Source organism: Delphinapterus leucas, chromosome 15 (assembly GCF_059928025.1).
Source record: "Delphinapterus leucas isolate spDelLeu-1000000601 "Yukka" chromosome 15, BTC_Dleu_Yukka2, whole genome shotgun sequence".
Taxonomy (NCBI): Eukaryota; Metazoa; Chordata; class Mammalia; order Artiodactyla; family Monodontidae; genus Delphinapterus; species Delphinapterus leucas.
Window position 1 is genome coordinate 19,641,754 of NC_143143.1, and position 19,962 is coordinate 19,661,715.

At 40.1% G+C, this 19,962-nt stretch overlaps 1 pseudogene; it reads left to right on the forward strand.

The window, feature by feature from the left end:
• The first annotated feature begins 15,416 nt into the window (after positions 1-15,416).
• LOC149747403 (5'-AMP-activated protein kinase subunit gamma-1 pseudogene) lies at positions 15,417-18,873 on the forward strand (annotated as a pseudogene).
• Positions 18,874-19,962: the final 1,089 nt, after the last annotated feature.

The following is a 19,962-nucleotide window of genomic DNA, read 5'->3' on the forward strand; positions in this document are numbered from 1 at the left end:
ACAATAATAGAAGAATGCCTGGCTTAGAGTAAGCACTCAAATATTTCTTGAATGAATGAATGTAAAATATATTAATATGTTAAATCATCCCTATAGGTCAAATAAGAAAAAAATAATTGAACTAATAAATGCTGAAAGAGCATTGAAAAAGAATTTAGCATAAAAGAGGAAAGTATATATATGTATAAAGGAATCACTTTGCTGTACAGCAAAAATTAATACAACATTGTAAATCAACCACACTTCAATAAAAATAAATAAATAATAAATAAAATCAAAAAGAATTCAGCATCCATTCTTGATGAAAACCCTTGGCACGTGTTAAAGAAGAGGTTTCCATCATATGCCTCTCTGCAAACCACTGCAATCTGGCTTCTGCTGGCACCACACCATGGAAACTGCATTCCCCAAGGCTCTCAGTGCCCTACATATTGCCAAATCCAATGCACTTGGCTGGGGACCAATAAATATGTAATGAATTAAGGAATGGATGATCAAAGAATCTCAGATCAACAGTCAACATCATACTTAACAATAAAACACTGGAGTTGTCTCTTTAAAGTCAGAAGCTAAACCAGGATATGAGCTACCACTGTCATTTGATGTTTTTCTGGAAGCTCAAGCAAAACCAAACAAAACACCATGGAGACAAAACAAGGTATAGCTCTTGGCAAGGAGACAAAAATGATCTTTCCTTGCATGAAACCTAGCAGAATCATCCAAAAACTATCAGCAATAAGAAGAGAGTTCTGGAAATTTACAAAATAAACACTCAAAGGGCAATCGTTTTCCCCCAAAATCAGCCAATGGAATGTCCATGGAATGATGAGTTATGAGACAGCTGAGAAAGTACAATATAAAGAAGGCACAGGGAATTCCCTGGCAGTCCAGTGGTTAAGACTTGGCACTTTCACTGTGGTGGCCCAGGTTCAATCCCTGGCTGGGGAACTAAGATCCTGCAAGCTGTGTGGCACGGCCAGAAAAAAGAAGGCACAGAATCCCACGAATAAAAAGTAAAATAGTCTAGGTGAAAGATACAGAATCCTAGCTTTACAAAAAAAAAAAAAAAAAAAGTTGTAAGAAGAATAAGATTTTTTTTAAAAAATTGACTAGGGGCTTCCCTGGTGGTGCAGTGCTTAAGAATCTGCCTGCCAACGCAGGGGACACGGGTTCAAGCCCTGGTCCGGGAAGATCCCACATACTGCAGAGCAACTAAGCCTGTACGCCACAACTACTGAGCCCGTGTGCTACAAACTACTGAAGCCCATGTGCCTAGAGCCTGTGCTCTGCAACAAGAGAAGCCACTGCAATGAGAAGCCCACGCACCGCAGTTAAGAGTAGCCCCAGCTCGCCGCAACTAGAGAAAGCCCGCGCGCAGCAATGAAGACCCAATGCAGCCAAAAATAAATAAATAAAATAAATAAATTTATAATAAATAAATAAATAATTGGCTAAATGTGAAGAATAAATGATGCTTATGTTATGAATTTAACATTTAATTCTAGGTGAAAGAGACAGGCTAGATATCTATCATAAACAGATCACACACAGCTTAACTATGAGAGAGGGTCAAGGTTGTTAAAATGGAGCTGATATTGCCCCAACCTGGAAAGCATATCCCACTTCTCCCGTTACTGCTTGTAATCACTGTCTGAAGTTCCCATACTTGTAACCTCTGTTTCCCTGAGATGATAATCTGCTCTCCTAGAGAACTGACTTGACAAACGTGGGAAAGTCTAAAAACAAGAACCGGGACGATGAACCTATTTAGGTCCAACTTGAACCTCTTGGTTCAGCAGAAAGTTTTCACGGCCCTTGTGATAATTTGTGGGTTTTGCATATTATTTAAGGTGTGTGAAATACTTAGAAGAATTTTATTATCTAATGTACATTTACTTTGAAATGTTATTGCTTGAATTTTCACACTATTCTAAGTACTGGGCATCTCGTCACTGCCTTAAGTGAGCTTAAGTTCTACTCAGAGATGGACACAGAGAACAAACAAATACACAACTAGTATTATTTCAAAAGTGACTGATGCACCTATGGTCAATTAAACTATGACAAAGGAGGCAAGAATACACAATGGAGGAAAAACCATCTCTTCAACAAGTGGTGCTGGGAAAACTGGACAGCCACGTGTAAAACAATGAGATTATAACATTCCCTCACACAAAAATAAACTCAAAATGGTATAGAGACCTAAATGTAAGACCTGAAACCATAAACCTCTTAGAAGAGAACATAGGCAGAACGCTCTTTGATGTAAATCATAGCAATATTTTTTTGGATCTGTCTCCTAGGGCAAAAGAAATAAAAGCAAACATTTAAAAAATGGCACCTAATTAAACTTAAAATCTTTTGCACAGCAAAGAAAACCATCAACAAAATGAAAAAAAAAAAAACCTACAGAATGGGAGAAAATATCTGAAAATGATGTGACCGACAAGTGGTTAATATCCAAAATATATAAACAGCTCATACAACTCAACAGTTAAAAAAACCAAACAACCAATCAAGAAATGGGCAGAAGGCCTGAATAGATATTTTTCCAAGGAAGACATACAGATGGCTAACAAGCACATGAAAAGATGCTCAGCATCACTAATCATTAGAGAAATGCCAATCAAAACTACAATGAGATATCACCTCACACCGGTCAGAATGGCTGTCACAAAAAAAGTCTACAAATAATAAATGTTGGAGAGGGTACAGAGAAAAGGGAGCCCTGGTGCACTGATGGTGGCAACGTAAATTGACACAGCCACTACAGAAAACAGTATGGAGGGGCCTCTAAAAACAAAACTTGGAGCTACCGTGTGATCCAGCAATTTCACTCCAGGGTATAGATCCAGAAAAAAAAAAAACACTAATTCAAAAAGATACATGCGCTCCAATGTAGTAGCAGCACTATTTATAAGAACAGCCAAGACAGGGAAGCAATCCAAGTGCCCACAACGGATGAATGAATAAAGAAGATGTCATACACACACACACACACACACACACACACACAGGAATATTGCTCAGCCATAAAAAAGAATGCAATTCTGCCATTTGCAGCAACATGGATGGACCTAGAGAATATTATGCTTAGTGAAATAAGTCAGAGAAAGACAAGTGCTGTATGATGCCACATATATGTGAAATCTATAAAATAATACAAATGAATGTATAGGCAAAACAGAAACAGACTCACAAATATAGAAAATGAGTTAGTGGTTACCAAAGGGAAGAGGGAAGTGGGGGAGGGACAAATTAGGGTTATGGGATTAACAGATACTAACTACTACATATAAAATAGATAAGCAACAAGGTTATTTTGGATAACAAGGAATTATAGCCATTACCTTGTAATAGCTTTTAATGGAGTATAATCTACAAAAATACTGAATTGCTATGCCATATACCTGAAACTAGTATAATATTGTAAATCAACTACACTTCAATTTTTAAAAAGTAATTGACACTATGAAGAAAATAAACCTGGTTAAGGTGATAGACATGAAAGAGAGTGTACTTTGGATCGAAGACTTCTCTGGGGAGGTATTTGAACTGAGATCTAAAATGTATGAAGGAGCAAACCATGCAGAAGCAAAGCATCCATGCACAGCAAAGAGAGAGTATAAAGTTTCAAAGGCAGAGACGAGCTTGGTGTGTTCCAGACTGTGCAAGGCAGCACTACGGCTGCAACAGAGTGAGCAATGGGGAGAGGAGGTTGAAAGCAAAGCAGATGCCAGGTCACGTAGGGCCTTGTAGACCACGTGGAAGAGTCTGGATTTTATTTTTAATGTGAAGGGAAGTCTTTGGGACATCTTGAACAAGGGTGTCATGTGGTCTGATTTATGGTTTTTAAAAGCCCATGGGGACCGCTGTAAGAATTAGTAGTCTGTTGGGAATTGCCTGGCGGTCCACCAGTTAGGACTCGGCGCTTTCACTGCCAGGGGCCCGGGTTGGATCCCTGGTCGGGAAACTAAGATCCCGCAAGCTTTGAGGCGCGGCCAAAAAGAAAAAAGAATTCGTAGTCTGTAGTAAGGAGGGGTATGAGTGGGAGCAGGCCAGCCAGTTGCGAGGCCCCTTAAAGAGTCCAGGTGGAAGATGATATTGGCTTGGAAGAGGACAGTAGCAGTGTAATTGGGGAGAAGTGACTAGTCTGAAGATGGGTTATGGAGACAGAACCAAAGAACTTACCTATGCCTTGACTGGGTGTGGGATGTGAGGCAGTGAGAAATCAGGAAAAACATGTAGCATTTTGGACTAAACGTCTGGGGGGATGATGGAAACATACTGGGGTGGGGGGGAGACAGGTTTGTTAAAGGGAAATCGAGAATTCTAGTTTGGACATGTAAAGTTTGGAGTGCCTGTTAGATACCCAAGTGGTGGTGATAAACAGGGAAACTAGGAGTGCGTTATCAGCCCGTAGGTCAGCGGTCCCCAACCTTTTTGGCACCAGGGACCGGTTTCGTGGAAGACATTTTTTCCACGGATGTGGGTTGAGGGGTGTGGTTCAGGAGGTAATGTGAGCCATGGGGAGCGGCACATGAAGCTTCGCTCACTGGCCCATGGCTCACCTCCTGCTGTGCGGCCCGGTTCCTACCAGGACGTGGACCGCTGCCGGTCCGAGGCCCAGGGGTTGGGGACCCCAGCCGCAGGTGGTATTTACGGACATGAGACCTCAGATAACAGAGGAAAGGATTTAAGTGGAGTGATGTTGAGGTCTGAGGCCTGAACCCTGGGGCATATTTAGGGCAAGTGGGAAGAGGCGGAGGAACAAACAAACAGGCCAAACAGAGAGGGAACAGGAGGCAGGCTAAGATTTCGGTGCTGTGGAACACAGGAGAAGAAAGTGATTCATTGTGTCAAATGATGCTGAGAGGTTGAGGAAGATGACGACAGAGATGTGGGCATTGGATTGGCAAACCGCAGGTCATCAGCGACCTTCACTAGAGAGGATTCACGGGACTTGTAAAAATCTGATTGGAGAGGGCAATCATGGGGCCAAAAGTACAAGTGGAGGTCTACACATCACACATCTAAATATTTAAATTTTATCAGTCAAGCAAACTGCTAAATAAAATATTATTGTATTTATTACATATTGGAAGGCGAGATTCAAATTTAGAATTCTCCAACTCCTTGAGTTCCTTACCAGAAGGAACTGGCATAGAGAGAACTGGTACCCTGACCTGCTCCCCCAGCTTTTTCTTCTCTCCCTCCAGATTGAATATCCAAGTTCCACCTACACATGCTTCCCCAACCCTCCACCCTAGTCAACAGCCATCTCTGAGGCATAGAGATATATACACCACATCCCTTGGATCTGGGGAACAGCCCCTAATAGGCCCTGGGAGCTGGTTTGGGACCATTTAGACAGGGTCCTAGGCATCCTGAGTGAGGTCTGGGGAGGCGGCAAATCCAAAGGTTTGTGTTCCCCTCATGGGGAGGGGCATAGCCTGAGGGGGGCCCGAGTGGGGTCCTCTAAAGCATGGGGCTTAGGGGCAGTACTGGAATGGGTTAAAGAGAGAACGGGGATTATGAGAAAGCAGTGTAGACAGCTCTTTGGAGGGACTTTTCCTATAATGGGGAAGTAGCTGGAAGGAAAGGAAAAGCCAAAGAAAACTTAGTCTTTTTGCTTTTTAAAGACAGCACCTTTGCATGGTGATGGAAAGGATGAGTGGAGGAGAGGATGGGGATAATGTTGGGCCCACAGTCCTTCAGCAGGTGAGAGGGACAGGATCTAAGCCTCAGGGGGAGAGATTGGTACAGACAGTTCTTCCACTATTAGATGAGGGAGAGCAGATTCAAAGGGCACAGATGTAGGTAGCCTGGTAAATCTGGCAGTGGGAGGAAGAAAAATCATTCTTTTCTAATTGCTTCTAATGTTTACAATTACTTAGCAAATGAGATCATCCACTGAGAGTAGGGAGAGACAAGTTGTGAAAAGTTATCTGAGACACTTAATGGTTAAGATGGTAAATTTTATATTATTATGTATTTTACCATAATTAAAAATAATAATAATCTTAGGGAGTTCGCTGGTGGCTTAGTGGTTAGGATTCTGGGCTTTCACTGCCATATCCCAGTTCAATCCCTGGTCGGGAACTGAGATCCTGCAAGCCGTGTGACACAACCAAAAGAAAAAAAAAATTTCAAAAGATGAAAAAAGGCTAATAAATAACCATCCTCCCCTTTTTAAAAAAAAAAAAAAGCTACCTGGGAAAACAGGAGAGTAAATATATTAGGGAAATGTAATATTAGAGGCAGTACTAGGAGCTTACTGGAGACTTATGGACATAAATTTAAAGCAAAACCAATAAGCTTAATCGTGCATGTTTTTCCTCTGCTACCTTCAGTTACCAGGGTACAAACAGGTGAAGCAGGCAGAAAGTTGGGTTAAGAGAATTTGATTGATGTAAGAAGATTTGTGACTTTAATTAAAAAATATTTAAGAGAATTTGATTGACTTAGACTAAAACTGAATGCTTAAAAACTTCTGGATTAGTAAACAATTTCAGATTTATTAGGTTTGTAAATAGTGTTTCAGTGCTTAGCAATTTTGTTTGTTTCATTTATAAGTCTGCCTTGTAAGACGTTTGAAGCACTGAAGAGAATCAAATCTGTAATTGTGGTTAAAAATGCCAAAGCTGGGCTTCCCTGGTGGCGCAGTGGTTGAGAGTCCGCCTGCCGATGGCAGGGGACGCGGGTTCGTGCCCCGGTCCAGGAAGATCCCACATGCCGCGGAGCAGCTGGGCCCGTGAGCCATGGCCGCTGAGCCTGCGTGTCTGGAGCCTGTGCTCTGCAACGGGAGAGGCCACAACAGTGAGAGGCCCGCGTACCGCAAAAAAAAAAAGCCAAAGCTAAGGGAATGTTATTAATCAAGTTTGTAAGTGATGTTAAATATTTAGGAGAATTTACTATGTCAAATTTACAAGTTAAGTTAGCACTGATATAAGAACAAATGAAAATGAGTCTAACTTTAGATAAGACTTGTAAATACAACAATATTATCTTTGAGTTATATGTTAAAGGCTTAGCGAAAATTGGGTTTTTACATTTAAAAATTTAGCAAATTGAGCATTAATTAAAATACAAGTAACTGTAAGTATACTCTTGTACTCACTAAGGCCCAAATTTAGATGCTGAAAATATGGCTGTTCCCTATGAGATGCCATCTTATGCCAGTCTCACCATTTTATTTTCTCAGCACAGGTACCTACCTTCCATGTTCCAAAATTCCACTAAAATGACAGAAAAATATGCATTATTTACATATACAAAATCATTTATATTTAATATATATTATTTATATATAAAATATCTATATGGTCTGGCAAATTTTGCATATAGATCTATAACTGCCCAAACTAAGAAAGAGTCCTATTAGTAAATCAGAAATGATGAAGAATTCCTGTAAGATAGAATATATAAGGGTTCCAATCAACGGCAAAACTAGGGTAGAGAAACTTGACACTAAACACTCCTGAGGGAAGGTAGCTCTTCCCAAGGAATCCAGGGGGAAATCCAAGATTAGAGTAAACAAATAGAAGAGAGAGAGGTCCGCCTGGACAGTTGTTAAAGTAATTAAATACAGGGCTGCATTTGGCCTGGCTGGATCAGATATCGCCCTCTAGCTGGCAGCTCAAGGCAGATAAAGTTCCCAGGATAAAGACCCCAGGACTACTTTTTGAATAGGGGAATAAATACCTTTCTTGGAGAAGGCTCTGAACTTGAAGGCTGGCCTGGATGGGGAAGCAGAGACTTTCTTAACGGGGCCTCCAAAACAACAGGGACTGAGGTTGGGGAGGAAGAGAAAAGGTTGTCCCCAGTGCCTGGTCCTGTCATTGCTACCTGGGTAGCTCTCCAAGGTAGAATGCTTCAGAATAACTGCAGGGGCAGCCGAAGGAGGCAAGCAGTGCCCCAGAGAATACTCAGCTACCTACCAAGAAGGATAGAATATCTCGACGCCTAGAATATAAACTACCTGGTCTGGCAGTACATTTACCCCATCCCTTAAAATCCCAGGAATTGGCTCCGGAAATAAGAACAGGGATCCTCATTTGGATTAACGATGCTCCAGCTTCCAACACTGCAAGTTCTAGAGAAAGGAGTGGTGGATACAAGAAACATAGTGTTTATAAACACTAGTAAAACTTATGACTATATCTAAATAAATGTGGATATGTTTATTGTGAGAAAAATTAAAAACTGGAACTAGAATTTCATAAGATTTCAACATTGGAGGGGGCAGGAAAGGGTCTGAAAGTAGGTTATGGCTTGAATTATTCCAAGGGGGCTGTAGAGGCAAAGTCAGTCTAGATACTGATGGGAAGATATCTGACAGGAGATTTAAGATGAATTGGAATGGGTCATGCAGGAGGCTTCTGGGGTGCGGGAAATATTTCATTTCTCAACGTAAAAATGTTAAGTTTTGTTTGCTTTATGTTTTTTTTTCCTGAGTGTCTTATATTTCTCTACATATGGTATTTTATAATAAAACATTTAAAAAATCAAGAGTGACTGCTAGATTTGGGATTTTCAAACCTGGCTGCATATACAACATGGGGAAGGTTTAAAAATACTGATGGCCAGAGCACACCCCAGACCAAATGAATTAGAATCTCTGGGATGGGGACATATGTATCTGAGAACGACTGTACTAAAAGAATAAAAATAAACAAATTCAATGGGAGGAAACAGTAATCACGATCAATGTTAATGGGTTAAATTCTCAAAGTAAAAGAACTCAACAAGATCACCGAGATCCAAGTTTCCTTCATTTCTCAGGTTTCCTATCTTAGTATTGGCTCTGTTCTCAAATTCCTTGTGGCTACAGGACTGCTGTAGAAATGTTATCCCTATGTGCTTTTAGGTTTATATTAAGAGGGAAAGAACTCTTGAGTGTATGCCGGATATCTCAGCAAAACCTTCATGGCATCTCTTTTCTTCTACTGTGATCACGTGCTTAACCCTGAGCTAATCACTGTGACCAGGAGACTTTGGTTGGCCAGGCCTACATCACAGGCATGCCCACCCCCTGCCCCAAACTCGGGGTGCAGTCAAAATTGCCAGAACTACATGGGGTGAAAGTGTGGGGGAGAGCTGGAGCCTCAGGCAAAACCCAGAAGCTGTTAGCAGAAGTAGAGTGAATGGAAGCTGGGCAACCAAAGAGAAAAAAAAATTCCATAATGGAAATGTAGATTCAAGGCATTAGAAAACAATAAAAACTAAACCAAAGTGGGTAAGATCAAAGTGGAGGTTAAGGAGATGGAAACTGGTTAAAAAAAATATCCTGCCCTACAGAAACAGTTGTCTATGGGCTTGACTGAGGCCAGAGAAGAAGCTATTAAGGACAGTGGACAGGCTGAGTCAATCTCCATGGCTACCAGTCCATCCTATATCCCCAAATATGTATCTGCAGCTCAGATTTCTCTCTCCATGTTTATATACACACTTGCCTTCTGGACAACTATACCACATGCCTAAGAGGCAGTTCAAATTCATCACGTCCAAAACTTAATTACCAAAAGACGCCAACTCTCCTCTTCTTAAATTCCTTTTCTTCGTTAATTACCTCAGGCTCTAAACCAGGAACGCAGAATCATCTTTTAATTCCTTCCTCTCTCACCTCCATGTCTCATCTTTCTCTAAGAATGGTTTCTATCTCCATTCTTCATCAAGATTTAACACAATTGTAATTTAATCTTTGGGTAATTTGTTTGAATAGTGATCACTCCCACTAGGCTGGATCCAGGACAATAGGCCCATTGCAGTCTTTCCATTTTTGTATCCCCAAATCTGAGCTCTGTTACTGGCATTCAGTACTGGCGAGTATTTGTAGAAAGGTTAAAATCAAGTCTGCCAGCATCCAGTTTTATGTGCCATTTTCCAAACTCAACACTATATTACTACCTGAGTAATCTTCTGAAAATACAGATCTGACCCTATTTTCCCCTCTGTTTAAAATCTTTGCATCTTTCAATGACCCCCTCATTCCCTAAAGGAAAGCAGTGTTTCTTAAACTTTCAGTGTCTAATAACTACTTATTAGCTCTCTGGAGCGTATTGAAAACCTCCAATTTTAGGTAAACATTCATAAAATTTTTAAATAATAAAATTAGTATAAATTAACCTAAAAATTAATAATATTCAAGTATCCCTTGTTATCCAAGCCTATTTATCTCCTGAGTTTGAGTTTGGAAATCAAGTTCATAGAGCAAGAGATACATATACTTGGTACCTGAATTCTGGATAACAGGTAGCAAGAGTTTGGATAGTGCAGTATACCAGGCCTACTAAAAAGAAATATTCAAATATACTCAGATCCTGAGTTTGGGTAGAGAGAGTTGAAATAGCAAAAGTAGGATGATGAGAAATATCAAGTCAGCGAAAGGGATACTGTTATTTGCAATCAATCATTAAAGTATATAACATACACACATATATATGTGCATCTGGATTAATGACAGATTCCATTTATTTTGTTCTGCTAAACTAGAGAGCATAACTAAGAATTATGGGCAGCAAATGCTTGGTGGCCCTACAGACGGTTGTGTATATTTGGATGGGACCTATACCTAGAAAAAGTGGTGAAGTCTCTCACTGAAGGCCACTTTTACAAGCAAGTAAGTCAAAGAATATATCTTATTCAAAGGCTGGATTGTTGGATGTTTTAACTTGGATGGTAGCTGCAAATGAATTTCTAATGTTTTTTGTTTGGGTTCAGCTCTGGAAAGAATTTCTCCATGTTTTCTGGCATAGTGAATGGTTTTTAAATATGCCCAATAATATGTTGTTGATGTCTTTCTCCAGAAAATGAAAAAAATCAAGTATTAGGAAAGAGTCAATGCCTGCTAACAAAGCCTCTTCACCACTGTTCAATTTCCTGGTATCTTATCCTTGGCACTGAATGTCCTAAGAGGTTAGGCCTGAAGTGAGAGGTTTGAGCTTTTCAAGCTACTGCCCAGGGCATGTTGACACTCACTTGAAATCACTGAGATAACATTTCCTTACAACACTGGTAATGACCCAGATTTATGGTTTCTGGCTTTCCCTGGCATTATTGGTGTTATAAAGAAGTCTTATCTCCTCCCTCCTTTCAATTATTCACATGAGTACCTTCCCTTTGGATAGCCAGCACGCTTTAGGGTGGAGAAACAGTTTTAGTACACACCGCCCATTTCTTCACAAAACACACGGGAAAGACATGTGCTCCCTGATGGAGATTTGATTGTGCTAACAATTTTTGTTAGTTCTTCAACACTTAGAGAAGATCAGCATGCGTAACTGTTCTTGGTAAATAAAACAGCGTGCAATTTTAGCACCTGGATACAACTATTTTTGAGCAGTCAAGTGAGGTACATGGCAAAAATGGCCCTAATCCTTCATCCCTCCTTATGTCCATGCCCTCTGTCACAGTGTGGTAGCACCCTCCCACTCTACCTCTGAGCTGGCCATGGGACTTGCTGTGGCCCAATGGGATTTGCTGTGGCCCGATGGGATGGTAGCAAATGTGACAAAGCAGAGACCTAAAGAGTGCTTGCGTGTTTGGACTTGCTTGTTCTTGTTCCTCTGCCTTTGCCATAAGAACATGCTTGGGCCAGCCTGCTAGAAGATGAGATGCATAGAGTAGAGTTACCCGACTTGTCCCAGCCAAGTCTATCCCAGACAAGCCGTGCTGATACCCAGACACATGAAAGAACCCAGCTGAGAAGAGCAGAGCTGCCTACACCACCCACAGCCAGGACTGGCTTCATGGCTATGGGGCCTTTGTAGTCACACAGGGTCCTGTGCTAAGAAAAGTCCCATGCTTGGTTTCATATTCTGCTGTCATGACCCTGAAATTCTTAATAAGTTTTGAATAAGGGGCCATGCATTTTTATTTTGCACTGAGCTCCACAAATCATGTAGCTGGTCTTGCCCACGTTCTAGCATGACACCTGGAGGAGCCTAGCTGAGATGGGGAGGAGCCTCACGGGCCTACAGACTCATGAGATTAATCAATTCCTACTGTTGAAGTGACTAGGGTTTGTAGTTGTTTTACATTTTGTAGCAATAGATACTGACACACCAAGCCTTTTTTTGCTGGTCCTCCATCAGCATTACCTCAAATACACTTCTAACCTGCATCATATCTCACAAAAATATTAGATTAATTGATAATGAGAATTCAAAATTATAAATTATGTCTTTCTCATTCATATAGCTACCACGGAGATCTTTTCCCGCAAGTGGTTTCACTAAACCGTAAAACAAAATATTGGCTGTCATCAGTACAACAGTAATAGTTCCACCACCTTTGTGTGCCATTTGTGCTATGCAGCATACTATCCTGACATTAGGTTTGCTTATGGCTACTTTGGCTTCCTTCCTCAGCATTTTATTTGTCCTGAATTTGAGGCTGGTTTTATAAGCATGTTGGCCATAGCATGACTTGTATCTGTTGATGCTGTTGCCTTGGCGTCTTTGCATTTAGAAATAAAATTAATCAATTTCATACCAGAAAATATTATTTTGTGCTTGGTCCCAGAAAAACTACTGGTTGACCTATAAGGTTATGCTATTTTGGAAATGATGTAAAATCTCTGAGAGCATCACGAAGCTCTCTGACAGAGTTTTCTAATACAGAGTGTGCAAGGGGCGATAAATCCCTTGTTCAATAAAATCCAGTTTTTAGATATTCATAGCCACACTTCCCGTTCACACCTTCCCTTTCAGCCGCTTGGGTGAAATAATCACGTTTACAGATGCTCTTGTCCCAATAGATCCTGAAGTCCTGTTCACTAATTATGCTTCTGAATTGTAGAGTTTATACTACTATTTTGATCATTGCTTTTCCACTTCAATGAACCACTTTTTAGTCATTAATCTATTTTTGTTAATCAGAGCCATAACACAATAGTAACAACAAAAAATACAAATTTTACACACATAAACAATAGTATTCCAATGATATAGCTAAAATAAACTATATCCTAGTAACTAATTTTAACTACATCTTGTTAAGTGTCTGACCGACTTGATCCATCCATATGTGTGAACCATTATTAAGAACATAATGGTATTTGATACTTTTTCTTCCATTTCAAATTCATAAAATTTTAAAGAACATATCTTTTTATTACTTGCTCCACAGAAGCTGCTTGAGGACCATTAGTTTTACAGATTAATTGATCACATTTTAGAAACACTGACCTAAAAGGCCTGAACTCTTTGACATGATATATAAGCCATTTCATAATCTAGTCCCTTGATTCATATAAAACAATAGTTGTTATTAGTGTGTATACACACACACGTTGTTATTAGTATAACAATAACAATAGCAACAACAACACTTTCTATTTACTGAGACCTTAAATGATGCCATGTGATCAGGTGCTTTTCTAAGCATTTAAAAGGGATTCTCTTATTTCAAACTCACAGTAACCCTAGAAGGTAGGTACTAGTTTGTTATTATGAATTTACAGATAGGGAATTATGAATATTACACAGGTACTTGCTCAAAATCACAGAGCTAGTAAGACGCCAAGCAGGAATCTGATTCCAGGCTTGTCTAATTCTCAAGGACTATATTACCTGGCCCCCACCCTGCCTCTTCAACCTCCCCTTCCTGTACTCTCTCACAAACGCTCGCAGCCTCTGTATGCCTCAGCGAGGCCACACTACCTTCCATTCCCCAGAGAAGATGTCTTCCACCTGTGTCTGTGCCCATCTTATTCCTTCTGTCTGGAATGCCCTCCGCTTTTCCCCCCGTCACCCTTGTGAACTTTCATTCACCCTTCAGCACCCAATTTAAGAGTCTCCTCTATGAAGACTTTCCTTCCACCCACACCCCAGATTTTTACCTTGTCTGTAATATCAGCCTAAATTTTATTTCTTTCTATTCTCCAGACAAAGATGCAAAAATGTCTAGAGTGACAGCTGAGTTATTAAGAATTATAAGATGACAGAACATAATTTACTACATTGTACCTGATTGTTCCCTGGTCTATCATTAGTCGACTCCAGTTATTGATTTACGCCTCAATGAATAGGCAATTCCTTACCTTAAAATGTTATTCTCAGCTGGTCAGAGGACAGAATTAATTTTTATTGCATCTATAATAGCAACTAGTTAACTTCACGAGGCACAGGGAATACATTCTCTATTTTACCCTCTCCAATTTACTATCTGAGAGTGAGATCCATGATAATAAGTAAAATTTCTAAATTCACTGTCTCTAAGAACTGGTAGGGATATTGTTTTATGGATACTTAGAAAACACAGCTCTATCAAGGTGGCAAGAGTATATCTTTAGGTCTGCTGGTAATTAAGGAAGCTGTAAGTTAATCAGTTATATTCTCTCTGAAGAGAAAGTAGGGGCTTCCCTGGTGGCACAGTGGTTAAGAATCCGTCTGCCAATGCAGGTGACATGGGTTCGAGCCCTGGTCCAGGAAGATCCCACATGCTGCAGCAAGTAAGCTCATGTGCCACAACTACTGAACCTGCTCTCTAGAGACCACGAGCCACAACTACTGAGCCTGCGTGCCACAACTACTGAGCCTGCACTCTAAAGCCCACAAGCCACAACTACTGAAGCCCGTGCATCTAGAGCCTGTGCTCCACAACAAGAGAAACCACTGCAAAGAGAAGCCCACGCAACGCAACGAACAGTAGCCCCTGCCCGCCACAACTAGAGAAAGCTCACGTGCAGCAACGAAGACCCAATGCAGCCAAAAATAAATAAATTAATTAATTAATTTAAAAAAAGAGAAAGTAGAAGGTGGTGGTTTAGAGCAATGGTCTCTAAACTCTTTTGAACACTCACTTCAGCAGTAGACATGTGAAACTTCACCCCCTCAAATGTGTGTATTTATTTATAGTTTATGTATGTGTACTACTGAATTAACATTCAGTATGGAAAAACATTCAAAAAACATACAAAACATTCATGAAATGGAAACGAAAAGGAATGCAGTAAGGAATAAATAAAAATAGAAGTTCCACTATTTTCCTTCCTTACCCAGTGGATCATCTTGTGTACCTGCTGGGATACATTCACACTACCAGCAGAAGACTCATTGGACAAACCAACTGGCCCCAGTGGATCCAGATGCTGGGCTCACCCTAGTGGTCCCCAGCACCTGGTTGGCCCCTGTGGACCCAGGATCCAGGTCCAACCATGCAGACTCTGGTCCCAGATCCATCACTGCAGACCCAAGCACCAGGCCTGCCTGGTGAACCCGGGCTCCAGGTCCACCCCCAAGGACCCAGGCACCAGGTCTTCCCACCTGCTGACCCAGGCACCAGGCCTGCCCACTTATGGATATCACCTAGAATCTCTGGATGGGCTGACTGGTGAAGGGCTTTGCCTACTGAAGCCAGTCTATAAAGGCATTCTTCAAGGTGTAGACACCAACACAAGGCCACAAGGATCATGAATAATGGAGAAAACATGACACCACCAAAAGAAACTAATAAAACTCCAATGACTGACCCTAAAGAAATGGAGATCTATGAACTGTCTGACAAAGAATTCAGAATAATCCTCTTAAAGAAATTCAATGAACTACAAGAAAACGCAGATAAATAAATGAAATTAGGAAAACAATGCATGAACAAAATGAGAGGTTCAACAAAGAAACAGAAACTATGTATTAAAAAAAAGTAGCAATTCTAGAGTTGAAGAACACAATAATTGAACTGAAGAATTCAATAGAGAGCTTTGGCAGATTTGACCAAGCAGAAAAAAGAATTAGTGAGCTAGAAGGCAGATCATTTGAAATCATCCAGTCAGAGAAGTCAAAGAAAAAAGAATGAAAGAGTCAAGAAAGCCTATGTGAATCATGATATACCATTAAAAGAAACAGTTATGCATTATTGGAGTCCCAGAAGAAGAGGGGGAAAGGGGGAAAAGAAAGCTTATTTAAAGAAACAGTGGCTGAGGACTTCCCAAACCTGGGGAGAGATTTGGACATCCAAGTTCATGAAGCTAATAGGTGACTGTAAAATTTCAACACCCAAATCATGTTTTCCAAGACAACTTAGAATAAAATTGTCTAAAATCAAAGAAAATGAGATAATTTTTAAAGCAGCAAGAGAAAAAAAAATCTCACCTATATGGGAACCCCCATAAGGCTATTAATGAATTTCTCAGAAGAGAGTGGGATAATATATTCAAATTACTGAAAGAAAAAAAAAACTGTCAAGAATACTTTACCTAGCAAAGTTGTCTTCAAGAAATGGAGAGAGAAAGATTTTCCCAAAGAAACAGAAGCTGAGGGAGTTCATCATGACTAAGCCTGTCTTACAAGAATTGCTGAAACGAGTTCTTCAAGCAGAAATGAAATAACATGAAAATATAAAAGATACTGGTAAACGTAAGTATATAGTCAAATTCAGAATACTCTAATACTGTTATATGGTGGTGTGTTAATCAATTAACTCTAGTATAAAGGTTTAAAGGACAAAAGTATTAAAAATAACAATAGCTACAATAATTTGTTAGTGAATATACAATATAAAAGAGGTACATTGTGACATCAAAAACATAAAATATAGGGTGGGAATAAAAGAATAGAGCTTTTGTATGCAGTCAAAGTTAAGTTATCAACTTCAAATACACTGTTATGTCTACAAGATGTTTTATTTAATACTCATGATAACTACAGAGCAAAAACCTACAGTAGATACACAAAAGATAAAGAGAAGGGAGTCAAAGCATTCAATTATGGAAAATCACCAGTACAGAAAGAAAGACAGCAAAAGAGAAAGAAAGGAAAAAGGGAACTACATAACAGCTGGAAAACAATTAATGAGATGGCATTAGTAAGTCCTTACCTATCAATAGTTACTTTCAATGTAAATGGATTAAATTCTCCAATCAAAAGGCACAAAGTGGCTGAATGGATTAAAAAACAGAAACCAACTTTATGCTGCCTCCAAGAGACTTACTTCAGACTTAAGGACATGAACAGGCTCAAACTGAAGGGGTGGAAAAATATATTCCACGCAAATGGAAACCAAAAGAGAGCAGGAGTGGCTATACCTATATCAGACAAAATAGACTTTAAGTCAAAAGTGTTAACAAGAGACAAAGAAGGTCACTATATAATGATAAAGGGGTTAATTAATAAAGAAAATACAGCAACTGTAAACATATATACAACCCAAACCAGAGCACCTAAATATATTAAGCAAATACCAGTAGATGTGAAGGGAGAGATAGACAACACTACAATAATAGTAGGAGACCTCAATACCCGACTTTCAATGATGGATGGATTATCCAGACAGAAAATAAATATGAAACGTTGGACTTGAACTACACCTTAGACCAAATAGACCTGGCAAACATGTATAGAATATTCTACCCAACAGAAGCAGAATACACATTCTTCTAAAGCACACATGGAACATTCTCCAGGATAGATCATATGTTAGAGTACAACACAAGCCTAGCAAATAGCAACTGTAAGATGACTGAAATCATACCAAGTATATTTTTTGACTGATACGAAACTAGAAATCAGTTCCAAGAGGAAAACTGGAAAATTCACAAATGTGTGGAAATTAAACAACACACTCTTGAGCAACCAATAGGTCAAAGAAGAAATCAAAAGAGAAACCAAATAATATCTTGACACAAACAAAAATGAAAACACAACATACCAAAACGTATGGGATGCAGCAAGACTAGTTCTAAGAGGGAAGTTTAATGCAATAAACATCTCTATTTAAAAAAAAAAAAAAAAAAAAGCAAGGTTCCTAAAGTGAATGAACCCAGCCAGTGCCTCTTGCAATGGAGATGGCCACGTCTTGAGAGTTACCAACTCTGGAAAAATGAGCGTCCTCAAGAGACCCCAGAATCTAACAAAGCATATACACTTCCTTTATAGAGTCTCTTGCTGCTATGACTTGATTCTCACAAGCTCCAATTTGGTTGTATTTGCTACTTCCCTGCAGGTGAAGAAAGCTTTCTTTGCTCTGGTGACTAATGGTATACAAGCTGCCCCTTTCTGGGACAGCAAAAAGCAAGGACTTGTGGGCATGTGGACTACCACTGATTTCATCAATATCCTGCACCGTTACTATAAATCAGCCTTGGTACAGATCTATGAGTTGGAAGAACACAAGACAGAAACTTGGAAGGAGGTGTACATACAGGACTTCTTTAAACCACTTGCCTGCATTTCTCCTAATGCCAGCATGTTTGATGCTGTCTCTTCATTAATTCAAAACAAGATCCACAGGCTGCCAGTTGTTAACCCAGAATCAGGCAACATCTTGTACATCCTCAACCACAAATGCAAGTCTCAAGTTCCTCAAATTGTTTATCACTAAGTTCCCAAGCCAGAGTTCATGTCTAAGTCTCTGGAAGAGCTACAAATCAGCTTCTATGCCAACACTGTTATGATCTGCTGTATGTGGCTCTGGGCATCTCTGTACAGCACCAATTCTCAGCCCTGCCAGTGGTGAATGCGAAAGGTCATGTGGTAAACATCTTTTACAAGTTTGATGCTATCTATCAGGCAGCAGAAAAGACCTACAACAACCTAGGTGTGTCTGTAGCCAAAGCCCTGCGACATCAATCACATCACTATAAATGTGTCCTCGAGCGCTACCTGCATGAGACTCTGGAGACCATCATCAACAGGCTGGTGGAAGCAGAGGTTCACCAGCTTGCAGTGGTGGATGAGTGATGTGGTCAAGGGAATTGTATCATTATCTGACAACCTGTAGGACCTAGTGCTTACAGGCAGAGAGAAGCAGCCCTGAGCTGAGGGAAGAGGGCAGGCAGCACCAGCGGATGTGCCTCACTCACTGCCTGCCTAAAGCTCTGGGAATCACAGATAAAACCTTCTGACTGTTCCGTGCTCAGGAGCCCCCCTACCCTTCTACCTGGGAGCTGGAGAATGCATGGGGAAAGGAAGGAGAATAAATTTTTAGGTGTCCTTAACCTCACAGTACTCAGAAAAACTTTCAGTCTAGCCCATCCTAGTTCCTACCCTCTTATTCATATCCCCCTTTCTGGGCAAACTCTGGGCTCTGTGCCCCCCCAGAAAATTCTGATCTCTAAGAGATCCCTGGGCTTCACTTAGCCTTAGCCTCTATATCTGCCTCTGACTCCACTATAAGATAACAGCACCACAGAACTCTTCATAAAGATACTTTCATTCATCCTGTTTCATGTTGGGTGAAAGAGGCTAAATTCATTTTGTGACATTTCTTCACACAATGGGAGTGGGGTGGATCATTGGGAGGAGGGTTTTGGGGTGTCTATGCTGTATGCATGTGAAGGGAGATGGGAGTTGGTGAAAGAAGAAGGCAGAGCGGTTAGCTGAGGTTATTGCTTTTCATGGTGAACCTAATTAAAATGACAAGAACCCATCCTGAGGGTTGTCTTTTCATCTTGTTTATGTTTTCCTTTGCTGTGCAAAAGCTTTTAAGTTTCATTAGGTCCCATTTGTTTATTTTTGTTTTTATTTCCATTTCCATAGGAGGTGGGTCAAAAAGGATCTTGCTGTGATTTATGTCATAGAGTGTTCTGCCTATGTTTTCCTCTAAGAGTTTTATAGTGTCTGGCCTTACATTTAGGTCTTTAATCCATTTTGAGTTTATTTTTGTGTATGGTGTTAGGGAGTGTTCTAATTTCATACTTTTACATGTACCCATCCAGTTTTCCCAGCACCACTTATTGAAGAGGCTGTCTTTTCTCCATTGTATATTCTTGCTTCCTTTATCAAAGATAAGGTGACTATATGTGCATGGGTTTATCTCTGGGTTTTCTATCCTGTTCCATTGATCTATATTTCTCTTTTTGTGCCAGTACCATACTGTCTTGATTACTGTCATACAGAGTGAAGTAAGTCAGAAAGAGAAAAACAAATACTGTATGCTAACACATATATATGGACTCTAAAAAAGAAAAAAAAAGGTTCTGAAGAACCTAGAGGCAGGACAGGAATAAAGACGCAGACGTGG